Source organism: Oreochromis niloticus, unplaced genomic scaffold (genome assembly GCF_001858045.2).
Source record: "Oreochromis niloticus isolate F11D_XX unplaced genomic scaffold, O_niloticus_UMD_NMBU tig00007561_pilon, whole genome shotgun sequence".
Classification (NCBI taxonomy): domain Eukaryota; kingdom Metazoa; phylum Chordata; class Actinopteri; order Cichliformes; family Cichlidae; genus Oreochromis; species Oreochromis niloticus.
Window position 1 is genome coordinate 1,355 of NW_020328648.1, and position 7,636 is coordinate 8,990.

The window sequence follows — 7,636 nt, forward strand, 5'->3', positions numbered from 1 at the left end:
TTAAACAACTATTCTTAGATTTCTTGCAACATCTGCTGTCCTCTTGCACAGATTACGCTTTTTAAAAACTAACAAACACTTTTTTTTAACGTCAACCCATTGTTGGAACTAGATAAATAAAGCATATATAAAAGTACTACCAAAAACTCATTGCAGCTTCGACCTTGTTATAGGAATGTTGTTTGTGGCTCAAGATGACTTGATTTCATCCATGAAGGATACATTTGATATATGTTTTCACATATTATAGACCAACAAGTTATTATAGCAGTTTAAATACGAGCGATCGGAAGCATGTTGCTGATCAGCTTCAGTTTCTTCTCTGAAGTTGCTCTATTTCTCTTCAGGTTTCTCTCAGACCAAGATTGAATGTGATGACAAGGGTGATGGATGGTGTGACATGTGCTGCTGGCCCACAGAACCAGGTGAGTATGCTGTCCATGTGCTCTGCAACAATGAGGACATCCAACACTCTCAGTTAAGATTAGTTTTCATGATTGTTGCCTCAAGACCTGAGATCATGGTGGTGGGCTTGTGATGGACACACTTTTCATGGCTGAAAGCTCTCCTGTAGAGGCTAAGCCCTCTCGATCAACAACACACCTGCCGCTAACTACGTGTGTCTACCTTAAATATCTTTACAAACTCAAAATGTGACCTCTAGCACCAAACGCTTGCTGCAGTTCTTGGTGTCAGAGGTGACACACAAGGTATCGGGTTTTAGGTGCAATTACTTTTTCATATAGGACCAAGTATGTTTGGATAGCTTTTTCCCCTTGAAAACTGCCGTTTAATATTACACATTCTTGTCTAATATTATAAATGTATTGATCTGAAACGTGTAAGTGTGACAAATATGGAATAAGATACGAAATCAGAAAGGAGGCAAATATTTTTCACAGCGCTAAGTCTGTAAATGATCTTCTTTGGCTGTAGTAGATCTTTGACTTGTTCCTTTTTTAATTGTTTGTTTAAAATTGTTTTCTCTAGGTTAAGGCGTACGGTCCAGGCCTTCAGAGCAGTGGTCTGGCTGTTGGAAAACCCACTGAATTCACAGTTGATGCCAAGCAAGGAGGAAAAGCTCCTCTGAAAATTATAGCCCAGGTATATCTGGCTTTGTATATGACCACAAATATGTTAAATATATTGCATGTACCGTATTTTTCAGAGTATGAGTCGCACTTAAAATCCTTTAATTGTGCGCCTTATGTATGAATTCTGGTTGTGCTTACTGACCTTGAACCGATTTTATGTAATACACGGCGCTCAAAAATCTGTCAAAAAATGTTTTAGTACGACTTTGGTAAGCTACGAAGTCGCACCGCTTGATGGATTGTCGGAGCATCATGGTTACGTAGTCAGCAGCCTCGCGGAGTGATACGCGCTGCGCTTCAACATAATATTACTGTATTGTGTGTGGATAAGGACCCCAAAATGGCACCTGTTAAGAGACATGCTTACGAAGCGGATTTCAAACTCAAGGCTGTCAGTCACGCAGTAGAACATGAGAATAGAGCAGCTGCGAGAGATTTCAACATTAATGAATCAATGGTACGGAAATAGAGGAAGCTAGAAGAAAGAGTTGAGTAAAGTTTGACTTATCTGACTGTTTTGTTTCGCTTAATGCGTTTTATAATCCAGTACGCCTCATGTATAAACCAGACCTGTTCATCAACAGTGCGCCTTATGGTCCGAAAACTACGGTGTGTTAAATCTGATTGAACTAATCCTTGTCTTCTGCACAGGATGGTGAAGTCAATTCTGTGGATGTCCAGGTTAAGGATAATGGCAACAGCACATACACCTGCACCTACACCCCACGTAAGCCTGTGAAGCACACTGTGATGGTCTCCTGGGGAGACTGAGAGTCCATTCAGGGTGAGTATGCACTCACTTTCACTCTTGCATGCAGGGTTTGCCTTTTCTTCTCACTGAAAAGTCTCTTGAGTTTTGGTGTTTGTGCCCACAGATGAATATCGGAGCAGGCTGTCATCCAAACAAGGTGAAGGTCTCTGACCCTGGAGTGGCAAATACGGGCCTCCAAGCCTTCCAGCCAACATACTTCACTGTTGACTGCTCAGAGTCTGGTCAAGGTAAAGCTCCATAAAACTGTGTGTGTGAGAGTAAAGAGCGCAAACATATGCTCATGTCAAAGAAATATTCCAAACAACCGATATTACAGGGAAACTTATTTAACCCACCTGCTGTTTGAGGCTAAAAATGACTGTAGAGCATTACCTGCAAAGGTAACATGCTAACACAGCCTTTGTCCTCTGCCATCAGGACAAAGGCTGTTTGCGTTTAGGCTATTCCAATGACATCCTTCAGGGTCAAAGTGGATCCTTCTCAAGGCAGAGGGACCAGGACTCAGCCGCAGTGGTAAGAATACCTGTACTGCCTCACAAAGTCAGAGAGTGCTAACAAAAAACAGTCCGTTTATTTAGTTTATTGGTCTATAATACGGTCTGAATGTTTTCCGTCATACTACATGGAACAACTCTTCATAACACTTTTATGAAAATGTTTGACGAAATTGACAAGATCAAAATTCAATCACAATGGCAAGGATTTAAAAACAAGAATAAACATGAATAAACAGGGTTGTAGTTGGTACGCGAATGTAAACAGGTCCTTTTGAGCTGTCATTTGAACTGCGTACCAGTCAAAGCAGTAGTAGCAGCAGGCTGTGAATGACTTTGAAATCATCAGCAACCACACCAACACACACTGTTAAATATACACCTGTGCAACAGGCGAGAGAAGAAATGCTCACACATGCGGGCGTGGATTGTAGTTACTTTGTAGTTACTTTGTATTATGTGGGTTCTTATAAGACAAGGAAGCGTTCTTCTGGCTGTTATGCATCATATTAAATGGGAGAATGTGGATCGCTTCCCTTTCCCGTGACAGGGTCCCCTGGGAGTTGCGTGACCTACGGTGGAGATCACATTCCCAAGAGCCCTTTCAGTGGCAGCGTGGCAGCCATGCTGGACCTTAGCAAGGTCAAGGTGACAGGCCTGGGAGACAGTATGTACCTCTGTCATTGTTCTTGTACATCCACACCTTCTGACACCAAGCCTCAGGCTACATAAAGCCTAGTGATAACCTATGAAACCATCATTTGCTTTTAAATGTTTGTCTAAGCATGAATGTTTTTACGATGGCTTTCCCCCCCACCTTGTACAGTTGCCAGTATATTGATGTTTTCATTTAATTTTTTAAAATGAATCTAAGCTTTTCGAGCAGATCAGAGGTGTCAGTGTATTTTCTTTGGTCTCTGTTCTGGCAGAGATAGCTGTTGGCAAAGACCAGCTCGTGCTGGTGTTTGTTTCTTCCTCCCCATTATCACCACAGCTTTATTCAAAGAAGGTGATCTGATCTTTTGGCTCGTCTGTCCAATAGTGTAGATTTCTGGTGAGTATCAGCTGCGCTGGGTATGTAAATCGGGCCATCCAGCTGCGGTACTGATCCGACGCCACTTGTGCCAAAAATCCGGACAAATGTCGTTTGATCATGGAGCAAATCTGAGCCAAATAGACTGATCATTTTTTTCACATGGCGTCTCATCAGAGGAAACTTTTCCTTTTCCAAGTTCCTGTAGAACTGTCAGAAAAATCCTGGAAGCGCTGTCTGAATTCTGTTTCGAGACATGTAATCACAGACACATATTTCCCTTTTTAGCAGAAAGGTTGGCCTGTGGATAAGCAGTTCTGATCTTGGACAGTGTGGGGAACTGCACAACGTTGAAGTTGTGCAGTTGTGTCTTAAAGAGATTGACCTTCACACAAAATGCTTTCATGTGCGCATAAAGTTGTGGTACAAGCTGCTCTTTCCCTCGTAGGCTCTTGTTCAGGGTGGTTAAATGATCAGCAAGATCAACTAAAAATGCAAGGTCTGCCAACCATAGAGGGTCATTCAGCTCATGAAGAGGTCGGTCCTTCTCTTTCAAAAATGGTCAATTTCTGATCTCAGGGAGTAAAGACGCTTCAGCACGGCGCCGCGGCTTAGCCAGCGCGCCTCCGAGTGGTAGAGTAGATCCCCATATTCAGCATCCACTTCAGAAAGGAAAGCCTGAAATTCTCTGTGCTACAGTCCTCTTGCTCGAATTATGTTGACACTTTTTACAATAGTGTTCATTACATCTCCAAGATTGACTGTCTTGGCACAAAGGGCTTCTTGGTGAACAGTACGGTGCATTTTAACAGCCTCACCTCCAGCCTCTTTCACCTCAGCGCACATCATAGACGCCATTCCTTTGTGTGCACCTGCCATAGCTGGAGCCCCGTCTGTTGTATCTGCACACAGCTTGTCCCATTTAAGTCCCATTTTGTCAGTTGAGTCTGACACAGCTTCAAAAGTATCCATACCCGTTGTTGTGCCTTTTAGACTCTTAAGATCGAGCAGCTCCTCTGTAACTCCACGTCTTGCGATGAGTTGGGCCACCTCATAGCTGCTATTGGAGCCTTTTCCTGGACTTTTTGAGCACAAAAAAATACTGTTGCTGACCCTGCAGGACAGCTACTATTTACTTTACTTTCTGCTCTCGCTCAGCACCAGTGTAGGATGCATAGACCTGATGTTTGGTTTCATAATGACGTCGTACATTATACTCTTTCATAACTGCCACAGTTTCAGTGCAGATAAAACAGACACTTCCCCTTGAATTCTTTGAAGAAATATTCACTCTCCCACCGTGTCTGAAATTTTCTGCACTCACTTTCTACCTTATTGTCCTTTTTGGTGGAGCAACTGCCTTGATCAACAGTAGCTTCCCCTGGTGTTAAAACTAAGAAGTGCAATACACTCAAGCAAAAGTTGAAGTGCGGGCCATATTCTATTCTATTTATAAAATTTCTTGCGGGCCAATTAAAAATGGGCCGCGGGCCGTAGTTTGGACACCCCTGCTATAGACATTAGCACACACTCCAACAGGTTTTCATCCTCTAGAGTCACTTGGATGACACTGAAAACACTACGTCCAGATAAACTCCGTGTATATAGCGTATTATCTTACAAAAAATACAAACAAATATAAAATAAGTATTTTATTTTCTAAATGTAATGCTTCCTTTTAGGAGGAAGGTGGAGGAGCAGCTCCAGCAGAGCAACACCAGAGGTGTGTGGAGAGGACTGAACACCATCACTGGACGGAGCACTGTGAGCGGAGGGGGTCCAGAGTCTGGAGACCAGGTTCTGGCTAACAGACTGAACCAGTTGTTTAACAGGTTTGATTCAGTAGCACTTCCCTCCCCATCCACCAGAGCTCGTCACACCTCTCTGCAACCCCCCATAGCACCGGGGACATGAAATGCACCTCACCTGTCCCCGTTTTCCTTTTCCTTCAACCACTCTACTGGGTCCAAGTCGTCTCCACCTGCTACGGCGGCTGAGATCCTTTGGGGTGAACAGGATGCTCCTAAGGACATTTTATGACACTGTGGTGGCGTCTGCTATTTTCTGTGCTGTGGTCTGCTGGAGTGGTGGAATGGCAGAGAGGGACAGGGGGAAACTCAACAAGCTGGTCAGGAGGGCCAGCTCTGTCCTGGACTGTCCGCTGAAGTCCATCGAGCAGGTTGGGGAGGAGAGGATGTTGTCTAAGCTAACATCCATCATGGACAACACCTCCCACCCCCTGCATGAGACTGTACGAGCACTGAGCAGCTCCTTCAGCAGTGGACTTTTACGCCCACAGTGTAGAGAAAGTGAAACAAATAGAAGTCCCCGTTGATGCTTTTTTATTTTCCATTGATATTGACAGCCTCTATACAAATATAGACATTAGAGAGGGAATCAACTCCATAAGGAGAATCTTTCAAAAATATCCAGATAAGAGAAGACCAGATAAAGAACTGTTACAATTATTGGAAATAAACCTCATGAGGAATGATTTTGAGTTCAACGGGGAATTCTATTTACAGATTAAGGGTACGGCAATGGGGAAAACTTTGCCCCAGCCTATGCCAACATCTTCATGGCAGAGTGGGAGACCTCTGCATTGGAGAAATGTGTTAAAAAGCCATTATATTATTATCGATTCTTGGATGATACCTGGGGGATTTGGCAACATCCTGAGCGAGACTTTGAGGTGTTTTTGAGGACTCTTAATGACCATAATGCTTCCATCAAACTGAAATCCACCATTAATAAATCCTCAATTGATTTTTTAGACACAACTACATTTAAGGGCCCAAATTTCCCGAATCACCACAAATTAGATGTTAAAGTCTTTTTCAAACCTACAGATACACATGCCTTACTGTTCAGAACAAGTTTTCACCCAAAACACACATTTGCAGGGATAATTAAATCCCAATTACTGAGATTTCACAGGATCTGCACTCAACAGAGTGATTTGGGGGAAGCAGTCAAGATTTTATTCTCAGCTCTCTCCACTAGGGGGTACTGTTGGTCCTTTTTAAGAAAATGTTTCAATTCATTCTTGCAGACCAAGCCAATTGATGTTTCTCCCTCATCCCAGTGGTGATCACATATTCTCCCTCCACCTGCAAATTGGTCAGAGTTATCAAGAGCAACTTTCAAAGGTTCACTCAGGACACACATATGCTTCAGGATCACAAGGCAATTGCAGCCTTCAGGAGGAACAAAAACCTGGGTGATCTCCTTGTAAAGGCTAAAATCTCACCTCTCTCTGAGCCTAAGCGCAGAGATCAGGGCAATTTTTCCAGCAGCACAAGTGGGTGGGCAGTTATTCCAATGGTAATGTTTTTCTATCACTGTGCAAAGGGACTCCAAGATCTAAAAACTGTGTATATTTGATCACTTGTAGGAACTGTGGAATCCAATATGTGGGAGAAACAGGAAATACACTTTTGGTTAGATTCACAGTTTTTGCCTTGTTGGGAGCTTTTAAGGACCAGCCTTGAATTTTACACATTTGATAAGTGAAGACTGGATGCTTAGTGACGAGAGCTGGGATAATCTGGACAGAATCTGCAGCCTGCATCTCCAAATCAGAAATGGCTTTAGATCTGACGCTAGCAGACAGGCATGCATGTCTCAGGGTGATTACACACTAACACATTGTGATTAATCACACACATTTGTATACATTTTATTCACAAGATTTAAAAAAAAAACAAAAACAAAACACTATACAAAAGTGTTTTGTGACAGGCCGCTAGTAACAAAGTGCTTAAAGATTTAAAATTGGTTCTTTCCCAAGTTTTCTGTTATGTGCACACACATTCCTTGACTTAGGTGCTTTTTAATTCTCCAACAATGGTCAGTGCCAAGTGTTTACACAAACAAAAAACAAACAAACAAAAACATTACTCAGAAAATGGTCAGGTACAAGAACTGGACTAAAAAGGAGTGGAAAAACCAGATAATGTCCAAAGAAATACTTCAGCGTGTGGCTCACGACTTTTGCACAGTACTGTAAATGTTATTAATAATAATAATAATGAAAGATGTCAAAATGTAGCTTTCTCATTTTTAAAAAATTCCCATACACATTATTCTTTTCTTCTAGTGAAGGTGCCTCCTCCTTCTGACCTTAGGGTAACTAATTTCTCAGACAGTGACATCACGGTGCGCTGGGAAGCTGCAGCTGATGATGATGTTTCTTACCTCACTAAGTGGAGGCGACCTGAGACAGGTGGGGAAGAACTATTGG

The 7,636-nt window shown here is 42.6% G+C and overlaps 1 long non-coding RNA gene across 1 annotated transcript; it reads left to right on the plus strand.

The window, feature by feature from the left end:
* Positions 1-2,319: 2,319 nt before the first annotated feature.
* Positions 2,320-5,131, plus strand: LOC109198144 (uncharacterized). The gene is made up of 3 exons (XR_002059094.2): positions 2,320-2,379; positions 2,911-3,027; positions 5,076-5,131. It is a non-coding gene; the product is annotated as an uncharacterized LOC109198144 (long non-coding RNA).
* The last annotated feature ends 2,505 nt before the right edge of the window (positions 5,132-7,636 follow it).